This window comes from Chiloscyllium punctatum, chromosome 21 (assembly GCF_047496795.1).
Source record: "Chiloscyllium punctatum isolate Juve2018m chromosome 21, sChiPun1.3, whole genome shotgun sequence".
In the NCBI taxonomy this organism is placed as follows: Eukaryota; Metazoa; Chordata; class Chondrichthyes; order Orectolobiformes; family Hemiscylliidae; genus Chiloscyllium; species Chiloscyllium punctatum.
The window spans coordinates 66,703,570-66,721,273 of record NC_092759.1 but is presented as its reverse complement, the minus strand read 5'-3'; positions in this window follow the sequence as shown (position 1 = coordinate 66,721,273).

Sequence of the window (17,704 nt, the reverse complement as noted above, 5' to 3'; positions counted from 1 at the left end):
CTGCTGTGGTCTATAGCATCAGATGATAACAGTTTGAGTTGCAAAATCTGCAATTCAATTCAACTGACTGTCCCCCCAGTTCACACCGAGACCCATTCACCCATAAGCTCTTTACTCAGTGACCTAACTTAGTTTCGGATGAGGTAACACTTCCATTTTCATATTCACATTCTACTCAGGGTCTCTACCGCGTGCCACGCCTCCAATTTGTTACATTATTCAAATAATTTAACATATTCATCTGAATCTTTTCCATTCCTGTAATGCCATCACCTGTGTTGAAGTGAATGTATTTCCCTCTGTTTCTCTCCATGACTCTGATTAATACCTTTGTCGTGTCAGTAAGGTCAGCTGTATGCAGTTTCAGAGACAATGAAAGTGTGCACTTGGTGTAATCGTTCACTTCTCAGTGTATAGCAATCCGTGTTGTACACGGAGTTTGGACAGCTTTGACACACGTCTTTGGAACTTGTTCAAAAATAGTAATTGTTGAAGAAAATTCGCAGGTCTTGTAGAGTGAAAACAGAGATAATCTTTCAAGTCTAGTGACGTTACTACAAAGCTCCCAGATTCTCCAGAAATATTTGCATCTTTATTTCCAATATCTACAGTTATTTGTTTAATTGAAAATTCGTGCTGTGCCTATTCATTTCTGGAGAAACTCAGCAGATCTGACAGCATCGGCAGAGATAGAGAAACAGAGTTAGCGTTTCCAGTCCAATGTGACACTTCTTCAGAACTGAAAAGGATTGGAAAATGGGCTTTTTAATCCCTTAACAGTGTTGTGGGATGGGTAACAGGGAAAAAAGTGTGTGACAAAAGGAAAACTGGCTTTTAGCAGTGGTGAACGAGAAGATGATGCAAAAAAGGTTGAAATTAAGATGTGAATGGGGGAAAGGGCATATCTCTGTTGATTGCAAGATAAAGAGGACACAACCACACAAGATCATAGGGAGACCAGGAAGGAGAAAGTTCACCATGTGATATTATATAGAACTGGCCAGTGATACATTTTCACTGGAGAGATCATTACCCCCTTCAGACAAAGGAATTCAGGTATTTGCCTTCTTATTTGGCGCTCTTAGTATTGTAATATGGAGAAAAATAAATAACAGTATGAAGTTTGGGTCTGAGTGTTGTTTATTTGTCATTTTTAATATTGTTTCGAATTTGCAGTGCTTATTATTAAATCCCCCTTCTTGAAGTTAGAATCGGATGGACTGTAGGAGGTTGTGGAATGACATTATAGAAGTTTATAAAATCATCGGGGGCCAGGATAGGGTGAATAGCAAAGGTACTTTCCACAGGATAGTGGAGTTCATAGTTTTAAGATGAAAGGGGGAAGATTTTAAGGGACAAAGGGGCAACATTTTCATGCAGAGGGAGGTGTGTATGGAATGAGCTGCCAGAGGAAGTGTGGTAGATGTAAGTATATCTACATTTGGACAAACATATGAATGGGAAATGTTTAGAGGCATATGGGCCAAATGCAAGCAGAGGCGTCTACTTTTGTTTGGAATACTTGGCCAGCATGGACAGGTTGGGCCAAAGGTCTGTTTGCGCACAATATGGCTGTATGAACCATTAACTGAGGAAAAGAGAAGAAAAGATATGACTTAAGTAAATTGGTAAGATATGTAAAAACAAGCATCTCGAGCGTTTCCGAGTATTAATAAAGAAGTTCAAGATGAGTGTATGACTTTTGGAGAAATGACATCTGGAAAGTTTGTTTAGGATGTTTGGAGGGTGTGACTGGCCAACTGGCTTATTTGAACAGCAGATAATTTACACCAGTATTTTGCAACATTCCCCACAGGGGAAGGCACTGTAGACAATTCAATGATATAAACCAAATGGTAATAGGAGGGAAATGTTTCTAAAACACGGAACCGGTTTTTCACTGATAAAACTAAGGGTAGACAGGTCAGCAGTAATTCATAGCTGGTTTCAAAAGAAGTGGTCACAGAGTGACTGGTGGCACTGTGTGAAATATCCCATAACTCACGGATTACAGGAGTGTTCCAGCGAAACTGGAGACCCTCCAATGTGACACCTGTCGTGAACATAGGAGAAAGACAAGAAGCAGGAAACATTTAGCCTAACCATTACTGCTGGGAATCTGTGAGAGTCTGTTATTAAGGAAGGGACTGCAGGGCATTTAGAAAAGCTTCACGCAGAGTCAGCATGGTCTTGTGAAAAGGAAACGATATTTTGTCTGTAAAATCATGTAAGTTTTTTTCTGGAAATACCTGAGAATGTAACAAGCGGACCTGGTAAAGGGGGACTATTAGATACAAGGCTTTCCAGAGAGTTTCCACAAGTTATCACAAAATAAAGATTCTTGCACAAGACTGGAGCTCACAGAATGATGGATACGGTATTAGCATGGAATGATGATTGGTTAACACTTAGAAATCGGAGAGTCAGGATTAATGGATCTTTATGATAAAATGTATCTTCTGGTTTACCACAAATACCAGTCCGATGGCATTAGTTATTTACAATCTATACTGAGAGCCTGACTGCGGGAGTTGATTGGAATAGAACATCCAAGTTTGAGGATGACACTGAGAACTAAAAGGCAGGCCGTTATTAAATGAAAAGGACTCCCAAAAAAGGAACAGTATGAAGGGATTGGCGTGTTCCTGTGTCTGCAAGATAAAGTCAGCTTGCTGATGTGGCAAGTAACTAGGTTGGTACATTCGACGAGTTGCTGGGATGAAAGGGTTGAATTATTGAGGACATCTAAAATGGTGAGATGATTACCATTGTGGTTGAAATGAATGAGGGTGATATTACTGAAATGTGCAAGATACAGAGGGAGTTCGACAAGGTAGATGTTGGAAATATGGTTCCACAGCAGGACAGAGCCTCGAACTCGGGGACTTAGATACAGAATAAGTGATATTGATTTCAAACTGAGATGCAAAAAAGTCTTCTTTCAGAAGTTAGTGAATTCCTGGAATTCCCCAAGCCAGAGAGTTATGGAGTCTGGGTCACTGAATGCATTTATAGACGGGGTGGATAGGTTTTTGACATATCAGCGAGTTGCGGGATACAAGGGATTAGCAGGAAAGTGGAGTCCAGCCCCGGAATAGATCAGCCATGTTCTTATTGAATGAGAGGACAGGCTTGAGGGGACGAATAGCCTGCTCCTGATCCAATTTCTTATGTTCTCATGTTATTCCTTTGAATAGTAACTGTTTGTTTTCCTGGAAGTCATGTTGGACAATGCTGTATTCATGGAGAGCAGAGGATTTGAGGATTTGTCTGAGTTTACCCTGGATGTGTATGGGGGCTGTATTCACAGTGAATCTAGTTCTGTAACATGACTCCCATCTGGATCAGAAGTTCCAGAGAGGCAAAGCCTGGAAAGAGGGATCGGCGTGGAGTCACGCCCTTTCCAGCCTGGATTTTCCAAGTACGTTTCAGAAGCTACTCCTAACCATCGGAGTGGCCTCTATCTGCCTCTGTGTCACAGATCCGAAGGGCTGAATGGAACATCAGAACACAGGACTGAGGGACACGAGTGGGCCATTCGGCCCTTTGACACTACTCCACCAGTAAATAAGATCATGGCTCATCTCATTGTGGTCCCAGCTACACTTTTGTCTCCATGTACTATTATCCATGATTCAACTGGACGAAGTCAGGCGAAGTCATCCTCGCCAAATATAAAGATTCAGCCATCATAAACCTTTGGGAACAGAATTCCCACTTGAATGAAATCCCAATTTGTGAATTTCTCCTCATTCCTGTTCTGACTGAGGCTGGAGGGTGTCACTGTTTCCTTTTCTCGTCCCACTCCTCCACTGCTCACACCAAATATTAAACGTAGCCAGGTTGGTGAAAAGGTCGATAATAAAGGTCTCACACTGAGTCAGATTCCATGTCTGGAACAAGTCAGGCAGATTTATTTAGCCAGCCACACTTAAGTAATCGAACTAACGGAGGAGCATGGTGGACATGTGGTTCATACTGCTGCCACACACCACCAAGGAGCTGACCTCAATTCCAACCTCACACAACTCTCTGTGTGGAGTTTGACCATCATCCCCGTGTCTGTTTGGATGTCTTCCCCGTGCTCCAGTACCCTCCCAAATTCTAAAGATGTTCAGCTTAGGGGGTATTGGGCAGGCTAGATTGCCCATAGTGTTCAGGGATGTGTGGGTCAGCAATGGGAAATATAAGATTACAAAGATCCACAAGAAGGACTGTCCCGGCAGGCCCATTGTATCAGCACGTTGCTGCCCCACTGGAATTATTTCCTCCTACCTTGATTCCATCCTTACTCCTCTGGTTCACCCCCTCCCCACCTACTTCCTGGATTCCACAGATGCCCTGTGACACATTGATAGCTTTCAATTCGTATGCTCTAACCACCTTCTATTCACTATGAATATGCAATCTCTACACCACCATCCCATACCAAGACGGCTTGGAAGCTCTTCGCTTCTTTCTCGAAAAGAGGCCCGAACAATTTCCATCCACCACCACTCTCCTCCACCTGGCTGAACTTGTTCTCTCTCTCAATAACTTCTCCTTCACTTTTCCCATTATCTGCAAATCAAAGGTGAAGTAATGTGTAGCCGCATGGGTCCTATCAATGCCTGCCTTTTCATGGGGAATGTGGAACATTTCTTGTTCCAGGCCTATCCAGGTCCCCTCCCACAACTGCTGTATCGATGACTATTTCGGTGCGGCTTCATGCTCTCGTCCTGACGTGGAAAAAATCATAAACTTCGCTTCCAGTTTCCATCCCTCCGTCACCTTCACCTGGTCCATCTCCGACACTTGCCTTACTTTCACTGACCTTTCTGTCCCCATTTCCGGCAATAGTCTCTCCACTAATATCCATCACAAGCCCACTGACTCCCACAGCTAGCTGGACTACAGCTCTTCTCACCCTACATCCTGTAAAGACTCTATCCCAATCTCTCAGCGCGTTAACTTCCACCACATTTTTTCCGATGAGGCCACTTTCCAAAGTGGTGTTCTTAATATGTGCTCCTTGTTTTCTTACCGTGGTTTCCCACCTACAGTTGTTGAGAGGGCTATAGACAGTGTGCAGTCCATCTCCTACGCCAGGACCCTCATACCCTTCCTTCACTCCCAGAACAAGGATAGGGTCCCTCTTGTTCTCACCTTTCACCCCACCAACCTTCACATGCAAAGAATAATCTTCCGCCATTTTCGCCAACTCGAGCACAACGCCATTACTGAACACATCTTCCCTTCCCTCTCCAGGTCTGCATTCCACAGAGATCGTTCCCTCTGGGACAACCTAGCCCACTCCTCCATCACACCTAAGTCCTCTCCAATCACACACGGCACCTTCCCATGCAATCGCAGAAGGTGCAACACCTGCCCCATTACCTCTTCCATGCCCACGATCCAAGGCCACAAACACACATTTCAGATTAAGCAGCGTTTCACTTGTACCTCTTTTAATTTGGTCTATTGCATTATTTGCTCCCAAGGTGGTCTCCTCAATATCGGAGAGACAAAACGCTGACTGGGTGATCGCTTTGCTGAGCACCATCGGTCTGTACGTGATCAGGTGCTGGACCTTCCTGCGGGTTGCCACTTCAACACACAATCCTGCTCCCTTGCCCACAGGTCTGTCCTTGGCCTGCTGCAATGATCCAGTGAAGCTCAGCGCAAACTGAAGGAATCGCATCTCATCTTCTGACGAGGCACCTTACAGCCTGCTGATCTCAACATTGGATTCAACAACTTCAGATGATTATCCAGTCTCGACCCCTCTGTCTTCATCCTGCTCCATAATTTTATTTCATCTTTTCAATTTTTTTTACTGTTCTGTCTCTTTTATTTCTTGGTTGTCTCTCTATCTCTCGCTCCCCACTCTCTCACCACATTTTTCCTCTTCTCTTTTCCCTTTGCCACCCTTCTCCCTTGTTTTCCATTTTGCCTCTACTTCACTCATCCCCCCATCCCCCACATATTTTGTCGCATTGCCCTGCCTTCACAGCTCCTAATCTTCCTATAATCTCTCTATGCATGTCATTATCACCTCTTTATTGCTACCTTTGCTTCTGGAGCCATGACTAATCTTCTCTTAGCCTTGTATAAATACCTCCCTATTTCTTCCTTTCTAAGCTATGACAAAGTGTCAGTTAGATGCGAAACGTCAGCTCTTTTCTCTCCTTCAAGACGCTGTCAGACCTGTTGAGATTTTCCAGCATTTTCTCTTTTGGTTTCTCTCCCTTCCTGACTGTCTCCTGAAACAGTATCCAGGTAACTCTCTCCCTCTCTGATGTCTCACAATGTTTGAAGCTCAGACTCCAGCCGTTCAACTCTGACCTGGAGTTATTCCAGCAACCAACATTTCCTCCAGACACGGTCACGGGGATCTACAACGGCGTCTACCAGCTCCCACATGATGCAGACACAGATCATAACCCGACACACCATCCTTATTTTATTTAACTAGTTCTGATTTGTTTTTTAAATGACTGTTTTTCTATCTATGCTTCTGCAAGTTGTTAAAAAAAGAGTCACAGAGTTATCGAGATGTGCAACATGGAAACAGACCCTTCTGTCCAACTCATCCATGCTGACAAGATATCCCATCCGAATTTCGTCCCACCTGGCAGCACCCGGCCCATATCCCTCCACACCCTACCAGAAACCTTTTAAATGTTGGAGTTGAACCAGCCTCCAACACTTCCTCTGGCAGTTGATTCCATACACGTGAAAACGTTGCCCCTTAGGTCTCTTTTATATCTTTCCCCTCTCACCATAAACCTATGCCCTCTGGTTCGGGACTCCCCACCTCAGGGAAATGATTTTGTTGATTCATCCAATCCATTCCCCTCATAATTTTATAAACTTTTATAAGGTCACCCCTCAGTCTCCGACACTCCAGGGAAAACAGCCCGAGCCGATTCAACCTCTTCTTATAGCTCAAATCCTCCAACCCTGGCAACATCCTTGTAAATCTTTTCTGAATCATTTCAAGTTTCACATCATCTTTCCGATAGGAAGGAGTCCAGAATTGCACGACATTTTCCAACGGTGGCCTAACCAATGTCCTGTGCAATCGAAACATGACCTCCCAACTCCTATACTCAATGCTCTGACCAATAAAGGAAAGCATACCAAACACCTACTTCACTGTCCTTTTTACCGTTGAATCCACTTTCAAGGAGATATGAACCGGAACTCCAAGGTTCCTTTGTTCAGCAATGCTCCCTCGGACCTTACCTTTAAATAGGTGTGCCCTGCCAAGATTTGCTTTCCCAAAATGCAGCATCTCACATTTATCTAAGTTAATTAGTGGGCGGCACGGTGGCACAGTGGTTAGCACTGTTACCTCACAGCGCCAGAAACACGTGTTCAATTCCCGCCTCAGGCGACTGATTGTGTGGAGTTTGCACATTCTCCCCGTGTCTACGTGGGTTTCCTCCGGGTACTCAGGTTTCCTCCCACAATCCAAAAAATGTGCAGATTGGGTGAATTGGCCATGATATCTTGCCCGTAGTGTTAGGTGAAGGGGAAAATGTAGGGGAATGGGTCTGGGTGGGTTACGCTTCAGCGGGTCGGTGTGGACTTGTTGGGCCGAAGGGCATGTTTCCACACTGTAAGTAATCTAATCTAAACTCCACCTGCCACCTCTGAGCCCATTGGTCCATTTGATCAAGATCCTGTTGTAATCTGAGGTAACCTTCTCTGTCCACTACTTTTTGTTGTCATCAGCAAATTTACTAACTATATCTCTTTTGCTCACATCCAAACGGCTTAACAGAATTCAATTTAATACAGATTGATTATTAGCAGGGTCTCTATGAGTGAATCAAATCACAGACCTCCCTGGCCAAACCTGTTCGTTATCTTCTGAAAGATTTCTGACAGAAATGTCACGCAGGTTTGCTCCTTGATGAAACCACTCAGACTCAGCCCTATTTTACTATACACCTCCAACTGCTCTGCAATCACTTTGTTAATAATGAACTCTAAACCCTACTAATGTCCGATGTCAGGCTAACTGGTTTATGATTTCGTGTCTTTTCCCTTCCTTCTTTCCTTGCACACAGATTTTATATTGTGCATTTTCCACTTCTCTTGGACTCTCCCTGACGACAGTTATTTCTGAAAATTCACCAGCAATGTCTCCACAATCTCTTACTCTATTTCCTTCAGAACGTTGGGTTGTTATCCTGCCAGCCTGCGTAATTTATCAATCTTCAAACATTGCAGCTTCCCCAGTACGTTCTCGTCAGCGTCGATCACTACACTCGACTTTCACCCTTGACTCTCTTGAAGGTTTGGAATGCTCCTAGTGTCTATCATTGTGAGAATTTATGCAAAGTACGTGTTCAGTTCATCCTCAATTCTTTGTTCTCCATTTCTCTGTAGCCAGCCCCATTTTCTAGTTCTCGAATGTTCACTTTTCTTCTGGTCCTTTTATATATCTTAACAAAACTCCTGCAGTCTCCTTTTCGAGACTGAGCTCGCTTATAGGTTTCAGGTCACCACTTCATTGTTTTTTAATTTTCCTCTGCTGCTGTATAAAGGCTTCCCAATCGAACACAGACTGTGTGAGAGTATTCCAGTAAGCATTTAAATATAATAAGCGCATTGGCCATCATTGAGTGGCACAGCACTGTTGCCTCAGAGCGCCAGGGATCTGGGTTCAATTCCAATCTGTGGAGTTTGTGCAATGTCCCCGTGTCTACATTGGAAGCATTCACTTTTTTTTGGCTCTCCACAGTGTGTCTCTGTGTTACTTTCGGAATTTTGCCATCGACAGTATTTTTTGTTTTTGTTCAATTGAGAAATGCAGCAAATGCGACTGGTTCGTTGTAAAAGCGGCCGTGGTGCTCTGGCTCCCCAGCTGTTTAGGAATCTTGCCCGGCCATTTTTGTGAGTGAAGTGTCGTGGATATAACTACATTTCTCTCAGTCCCACAGTCCACCCGTGAATGCATGTAGCTTTTCCTTGTGCCACCCCTGGACCTCCCCAGCACCCCAAGTTTGGCACTGGATGCTCCCTGTGCAGGACTGTGCACACAAAGACATTGGGCACTTTCAGACACACGAGGGATGCTGCGTAAAGATTCTGCTATTGAAGGGAACAGAAAAGCTGAGTAAAGGGGCTGAATGGCATCCATCTGCTCTGATACCTTCTGGTCTTTTGGACTAATTTATGTTTATCCCTGTCCATTTGCAAATAGATGGCCCATATGTGTATGTGTCAAACAGGTTTGGTGGCGATGATCGATATCAGATCTTGTGGTCATTGGACTCATTCAGTGGACTCCACTTTCCTAGTTAATGAGGTCACACTTCAGTATTTATTATCAAGTCTATCGATTTTAAAAAGAAAATGACTTACCAGAGTTATGCTGAAGGATATTTGAATTTTGGAAAGACTTGGCTCTGCCACGTGCAAGTGAGGTTAGAAATAGGAAGGTAGTAAATTAAATACATGACCAAAGGGCTGGTAGAGGAGGCAGCCCTTCCGAAATGTGGATCATTGTGAGTTCTGGCTCCGTAGGTAATACACAAGAAGGACAAGATGGACCTGAACTGACAGCAATCTCCGATATGTGGATCATTGGCATTCCCGGGTCGGTAGGACCTACACAAGAAGTACGGGATGGACCTGAACTGGCAGCAAAATCTTGGCAGGCAGGTTTGCTATTGAGACTCAGAAGGGTTAAAACTGGTGTGGTCGCGGGTGGGGGGCAGAGGGGGGCATTTTGAGTGGGAACCTGAGCAGTTGGTCCACAATACAGTAACTGAGGAGGGATTGGAGACTGACACCAGTGCAGCTAAGACCAACAACAACCAGGCAGAGGGAACTGAACACAATGGGACTGGCAGTCTGAAGACTGGTTAGTGGGCGGCACGGTGGCACAGTGGTTAGAACTGCTGCCTCACAGTGACAGAGACGGGGGTTCAATTCCCGCCTGAGGCGACTGACTGCACTTTCTCTTCGTGTCTGCATGGGTGCTCCGGTTTCCTCCCACAGTCCAAAAAATGCGCAGGTTAGGTGAATTGGTCATGCAGATGCAGTGTTAGATGCAGTTTCCACACTGTAAGTAATCTAATCTAGTTGAATGTATGAAATCTGGCAGGTAAGAGCTTGGAACTTGTGTGAGTAAATATGACAGAGATTTCATTGGGATAGGCACAAGAGAGCAGTCAACCTAGTGGGTCCGGAGAGAGTTGCCAATATGCAGTGAGTGGCTGAGTTGTTCAATGTAAAATAATTATCCAACACTTTATCGAAATCGGAAAGTGTGTGATGCAATATACAGATTAAAATGACAAAGGAGGAAAATAGAAGCAGAGAATTTACATCAGGGAAATTCAAACCAGATACCAGGTCAGTATCTGATGCGTTCGGCTGAAGTGTGTTTATTTCAATGCAACGATTATTATGGGTAAACAGATGAATTTAGAGCCTGAATCTGTACATGGGACTACGATGTTGCAAATGTTATAGCGACTTGGTTCAGTGAGGGACTGGACTTGTTGCTCAACTTTCCAGGTTTTTATTGTTTTCGATGATTTAGATGGGAAGGTAAAAGAGGGAGAGGAGTTGCATTACTCATCGGGGAGAATATTACATCTGCACTTAGACAGGGAGTACTGGGGGCTCATCCACTGGGGCAACATCGGTAGAGCTCAACAATAAGATGGATGCAAGTACTGTATTAGGATTATACTGTAGTCCCTCCAACAACAACCGAGAGATTGAGGAACAAATATGGAGAACGATTATGGAAACGTGCATTAAAAACAGAATTGCCATAGTAAGTGACTTTAACATCCCCAATATTGACTGGGAGTACCTTACAGCAAGAGACTTAGACCGGGTCGAATTTGTTCAGTGCATTCAAGAGAGTTACTTGCAGCGGTAAGTGGATAGTCTAACAACAGGAGGGGCCATACTGGACCTTCAATTATATATTGAGCTTGATCAGGTGACTAACCTTTCAGTGGGACAGCACTTTCCCAACAGTGATCTCATCTCCTTCAGTATTAAGATAGTTCACAACATGGAATAAATCAGAATCTTGTCGAAGTTACTAAATTGGTGGAAGGCCAATTACATCACCATCCGCCTGAAGTGAGGGAGTGTTAACTGGGAGGAGCTGCTGTGGGAACTGTTTATTAAATCCTCATTGTAAGATCATATGGTGAATGTCCTCCCAACTGCTCGAATTTAAATCTGTTTTGTTTGAACAGCTACTTCGATGACACTACATATCAGAAAACAGGAAGAGATAATGGATGATTGTGCACTGTGTCCTCCGCAGGAACAGCTTGTCTCTCCAGGCTCCTAAAGTCTTTATTTTGGTCAGAGAACTTCACGATTGAATACAGCACAGATGGAGGCCATTCCGCCCATTGTATATCCATAAGTCCTCCAACGGCACTATCTAAAAGGAGAGAGTGTCTGGAGATAGAGTGAGTGAGTGAGAGAGATAGAACGAAACAGAAAGGAAGAATGTGAAGGGAGATAAACAGAGATGATAGAAAGCGGAGTGACAGACTGAGTGAGAGGAACGGGTGTTAGGCGAGAGTGAAGTTGGATAGATCAGGAGACAGCATGAGGAAAATAGACAGAAGATGGAAAATGTAGTTCAAATATCCCCTGGTATGCAAGTCCTTCGTCTGGTGCAATACCCTGTGAGCACTGTGCTGATACTGGCTGTCACCCCAGATCATGTATCTCCAAAAACATCACAGAGGTGATTAGCTTACAGTTAAGCAGAATTAATTAGACTAATAGATTGGTTCCAGGGAAAAGGTGGATTAATTGATATAGACTGTACAAACAGCAGCCGGAACTGATGAACCCACGAGACACTGTGTGAAAGACTGGGCCAGAGAATCTCAGTGAGGTGGATCACTGACAGAGGGGAAATCAGGATCTCAGCTGTGGGTCAAATAATGATTGATACAGTTTGCACACCACTTCCATGGTTCTATAATTCACGTTTCAATTTATATAGGTCCATGTCTGAATGTATTTAAACAATCTTATCAGTTTCTACTTTCCATATTTAGGAATTTGCAAAACGTCATTTTGTCCCTGTATTTTGTATTTAATAAAACATTTTATTACTGGAGAAGAAGGGACCTGTTGTGATGTGACGGTCTTCATCTGAACAATACTGGGACGACAGTCCTTACAAATCACCTAACTAGTGTTGTGGATAAATCTTTCAAAACTTTTTAGGTTTGATGAGGGGTTTCATTTACTGGGAAAATTAGAAAACTCGAATTAAACGAGGAGGTAAGAATGCAGAACTCAGGAAAGTTTATTAAAATCTCCAGCACAGACACAAGTAGGACAGAGTGGATTGAAGGTGTAAGCAATCAATCTTCAAGCACACTGGACAAATAAATGACACTGAAGAAAGGACAGAAAGGGTTACATCAGAATGCATGCCATATAAGGAATACGGTAAATGGATTTGTGGCGCAAATTGAAATTGCGTATGACGTGGTAAGCATCACAGAGACGCGACTACAAGTGGAGCTGGATTGACAGCTGAATATTCAATGATGTACATCCTATCGTAAAGATAAGCAGGGGGGAGGGGGATGGAGGAATCTATTTCCTTATTAGTAAGAATAAAAATAAATCAATCGTAAGAATTCTGGTCTCCTTGCTATCGCAAAGATGTTGCGAAACGTAAAAAGATCCAGAAAAGATTTATTACCAGGATTTGACTACTTGAGCTGCAGGGAGAAGCTGAATATATTGGGGCTGCTTTTCCTGGAGCGGCAGAGGCTGAGGGGTGACCCAATAGCGGATTAGAAAATCACGAGAGGCATGCATAGGATAATTAGACAACGTCTTTTCCCGGGAATGGGGGAGAACTAGAAAGCATAGGTTAGGTTGACAGTGGAAAGATTTAAAAGGGAACTAAGGGGCAAGTTTTTTCATGCAGTGATTGGTGCATGTATAGAAACAGCTGTGAGAGAAATTGATGGACGCTGGTCCCATTCCAAACTTTAAAAGACATCTGGATGGGTATATAAATAGGAGGGGTAGGAAGGATATAGTCCAAGTGCAGACAAATGGGAATAGATTAACTTGGAATATCTGGTCGGCATGGACGAGTTGGACCAAAGGATCTGTTTCCGTGCTGGACATCTCAATGACTCAACGACTTTCTGACTATATGCCATGAAGTATGGTCAGATGGCATAAAATCTGTGTGGGCAGAATTGAGAATCCGCAAAGTTTGAAAAAAGAATCATAGTTGGTATTATGTACAGGCTTCCAAGGAGTAGTCAGGAGCTGGGGCATACTATACCCCAGGAGATAGAAAAGATGGGTCAAAAAGGGAAGTACAGTGATTGTGGGAGATTCTAATATGCGGAGGACTGGGAAATTCAGGATGGTAGTGGTTCGCAATAGAAGTATTTTTTGGAATATCTACGAAAGGCTTTTTGGAACAGCTTGTTGTGGAGCCCACTTGGGAACACGCAATACTGGATTTAGTGTTGTGCAATGAGACAGACTATTTAAGGCATCTTGAGGTGAATGAACATGTAGGAAGCAGTGATCATAATATGACTGAATTTATTCTGCAATTTGAGAGGGAGAAGATAGAATCAGAGGTAACGGTATTACAGATAAATGAACGCAACTACAGAAGCATTTGGGAGCAGTTGGGTAGAATTGACTGGGAGAGGGACCAGCAGGAAAAACAGTCAAACAGCAATGTCAGGGGTTTCTGGAAGTAATTCAAGAGACACAACAGAGATTCTTCCCGAGCAAAAAAAGGAAGCATGCTACAGGGAGAATGAAGCAACCATGGTTGACTAGAGAAGGTAGGGACTGTATAAAAGCAAAAGAGTAAGCGTACAATGTGACGAAGAGCAGGGGGAAACCAGACGATTTGGATGCTCAAATAGGCCATAAAAGCATGGAGGGAGGACATTAAGTATGAGGGTAAACTTGCCAGTATAACGAAGCAAAATTGTAAGATTTTCTTTAGATATATAACGGACAAAGGCGAGAAAAAGTGGATATTGGGCCGCTGGAAATGGCACAGGAGAGACAGTAGCGGGGACCAAAGAAATGGCTGAGGATACGAATATTTTCCCAAAAATTCAAGTGTGTGAATGGGCAGAGCTGAGCATGTCACCCATCGCCAAAGCAAACGTGGTAGAAAAACACTGAATGGGCTGAAGGTGGATGAATCACCTGGACCAGAAGAACTATACCACAGAGTTCGAAGGGAGAAATCTAATCGGTACTGGAGGCATTAGTGATGATCCTTCAGGAATCATTAGAATTATGCCATATCCCAGAGGACTGGAAAAGAACTGACTCAATTCTCTGTTTAAGAATGGAATAAGTCAGAAGACAGAAAAGTACAGACCAATTAGCCTAATCTCAGTCGGTGGTAAGATCTTGGAATCGACTGGGAAGCCTGGGATTTCTGAATATTTGGAGTTGTATGGTAATAAAAGGCAAACTCTGCATGATTTCAATCAAGGGAGTTCATGCCTAACACACCTTTTATAATTCTTTGAGGAAGTAATGAGCAGCTTGGACCAAAGACAGCCGATGCATGTTATCTACTTGGACCTCGAGAAGGCCTTTGACAAGTGCCACACAGGATGCTATTTATTAAGATAAGGGCCTATAGTCTTAGAGGCAAGCTGCTACATGGATAGAAGTTGGCTTTTTTGGCAAAAAACAGATAGTGGGGATAACATTATCCTTCTCAGGATGGCAGCAGATGACAAAATGTGTTCCACAAGACTCAGTGCTGGGACAATATTTCACTCTATACATTCATGGTATAGAGGGCATTTTCGCTAAGTTTGCAGATATTACAAAAATATGTAGAGAGACAGGTAGCACTGAGGAGGTGGACAAGCTGCAGAAGGAGTTGGACAGCTTAGGAGATGGGAAACGATGTAGCAGATGGAGTAAAACATGCACTACTATGAGGTTATGCACTTTGGTAGGAAGGATAGAGACGTGGAAAAATTTCGAAATTGGGAGAAAATGCAGAAGTCTGAAGTGCAAAGAGACTTGTTGAGTGAATATTTCGAGAGGCAAATACAATGAAGGGATTTATTTCGACAGGAATTGAATATAAAAGCAGGGATGTACTTCTAAGGCACTAAAACGCTCTGGTCAGGTCACATTTGAATTGCTGTGTGCAGTTTTGGGCCCTTTATCTCAGCAAGGATCTCCTGGGCCTGGACCCTGTTCAGAGGAAGTTCACCAGAATGGTCATAGGAATGAAAAGCTTAACATATGACGAATGCTTGAGGATACTGGATCGATACTCAATGAAGTTTAGAAGGATGAGAAGGAATCTAACTGAAACTTACAGAATACTGAATGACTTGGACAGAGTGGATTTTGGGAAAATTAGTCCTTTGGAAGGGATCCAAAGCACAGCCACGGAGTACAGGGAAGACCTTTTTAGAACTGATTTCAGGAGAAGCTTCTTCAGCCAGAGCATTGTTGCTCTATGAAATGCACTGCCACAGAATGTTATGGAGGCCAGGCCATTGTGTATATTTAATCCTGTGTAGGATAGGTACTCGATTGTAAAGGGGAACAAGGGTTATGGGGACAATGGGTTTGAGAAACCTATCTGCTTTGAATGTTGGAGCAAATTCGATTGGGTCAATGGCCCGGTTTCTATGCCTATATCATCTGCTCGTATGGTCTCTGCTAATATTGGTTATCCTCAGTCCTCATTGTAGATTTATACTTAAATCTGATCTTCTTATATAATTTATAAATAGGAATGTTGCAATATGGATGACTGGACAATATCATGTTCACTCACCCTCGTCTCATCAGCCATGCCCCACAATTCTGTTATTTCTGTCTCCTCCCCAATGCCATAACCATACTTTTATTGAAGTTCAGTAAGTGATACTTCATCACAGTTAATTGACATCAATAAGATCAACAGCATGACCCTCACCTGCCCTTTTTAATCCTGGAATAATAATCCAAATTGCATTTGTCAGGGACAATTTACTGTTGAGATATCCATGCCGTTTGTCTGTTATAATTCTATGTTGTCTTCGGCACATTTTCCTGTTAGATTGTCGACAATCAAAGTTCTCTCAGTGCTTTGTTGATATTGTAATGACTGATCACAAGTTGAAGGCTGTATGATTCCAATTATAAACAGAGAAACTTGTTGATTTTCTGACAATCCTCTGTCATTACTCCCATATCCAAATCAGGTTGAATGATAACACACAATCAATCTACTATCTCCACCATTCCTTCCTGCAGTTACCCTCACATATCCCATTCAGAATGTGTAAATTTTAAAAGTTGTTTTCAAATTTAATAATAACAGTATTGCATTGAAAGTGGTTAACTGGAGCTATTTGCTCTGTGAATGTGAATAATGTCCGTCTCCGTGGATTCCAAATGTCTCACTAGAAGATTAGCCTCTTCTTTAAATTAGGACTCGGTTCAATATGTTATCCCATAGTATAAGGGGGAGCATCGCTAACAGCACTAACAAGGATCAGCAGCTGCAGACAGAGAAGGAGGAGACACCAGAATCTGACCACATTAGACTGGAAAGTTCCGACATTTGATCAAAAACTGAGAAATTTTACCGGAATGTATCAACAATGGATAAGAATCTGAGAACATTAGATTGGAATGTTCGAAAAATGGATAAGAATCTGAGAACATTAGATTGGAATGTTCCAAGAAATGTTTCAGAATCTGAGAACAATAGACTGGGATGTTCCAACAATGGACAGGGGTTTATTCTTCGGTCTTTACTATGTTTCTCAGCCTTGGATGTCATTAGCATCACGGATCGAAGATATCCTTTGGATTATGCAAGGTGTTTATTATCCCATCCTCTCTATAGTTGGTGTTCCTAGTAAGTCATTCTCTTTGTCTATTAAACCGGGTTGAACTGTGTTTCTGCTCATGATAGCTAAATTTTGGAAAACAGGAGTTCAGCGTCTTCGCTTCCAGCTAATAATCCTTCCCTGATAAATTCTATAAAGTAAGTTACCATTCATGAATTATTCACTGATATGTGAGAAGGAGCCAGACTGTTCTCAGATTCCATAATCCTTCTCGCCCTCTGCAGGTCTACATTTCCATAAGCTTCAAACTCACAAACCCTGCCCAGTACCTCCATTCTGATAGTCTACTCGTCAGCGTCTGTGCAACTTCTGAATAAACTTCAGAATCTGGGCCCTTGTGAAGTCTGGATTCATCTGTTTCAAGTCCCTTCTAACCACATGTCCATTACAAGATAATTGCACTTGAGATATTTAACTTACTCTCTCCATAGAATCTGTCAGACATAAAGATAGTGCATGCTGCTCAAATCATTGACTCTTAATCTACAGGCACCTGTTGATGTCTCATGAAGCAATCTGATGGAATTTAAGTGAAACTATCATAATTTGTAATAGACAGAAGCCTTTCTGCTCATCTCATGTCCTTCAGAGAAGGCAATGGGTCATCCTGCCCTGGTCAGGTCTGTGCGTGAATGCAAATCAGCCACTAATTTCAAGATCGGCATTTGGACAAACGTATGTTTTGAGGCATATGGGCCAAATACAAGCAGATTAGACTAGTTTACTATGGTAAACTTCGTCAGCGTGGACAAGTTGGGCCAAAGATTCTGTTTGCGCGTGATATGACTGTATGAATCTAGAAAGCAAGGGAAAAGGAAGAAAATATATGA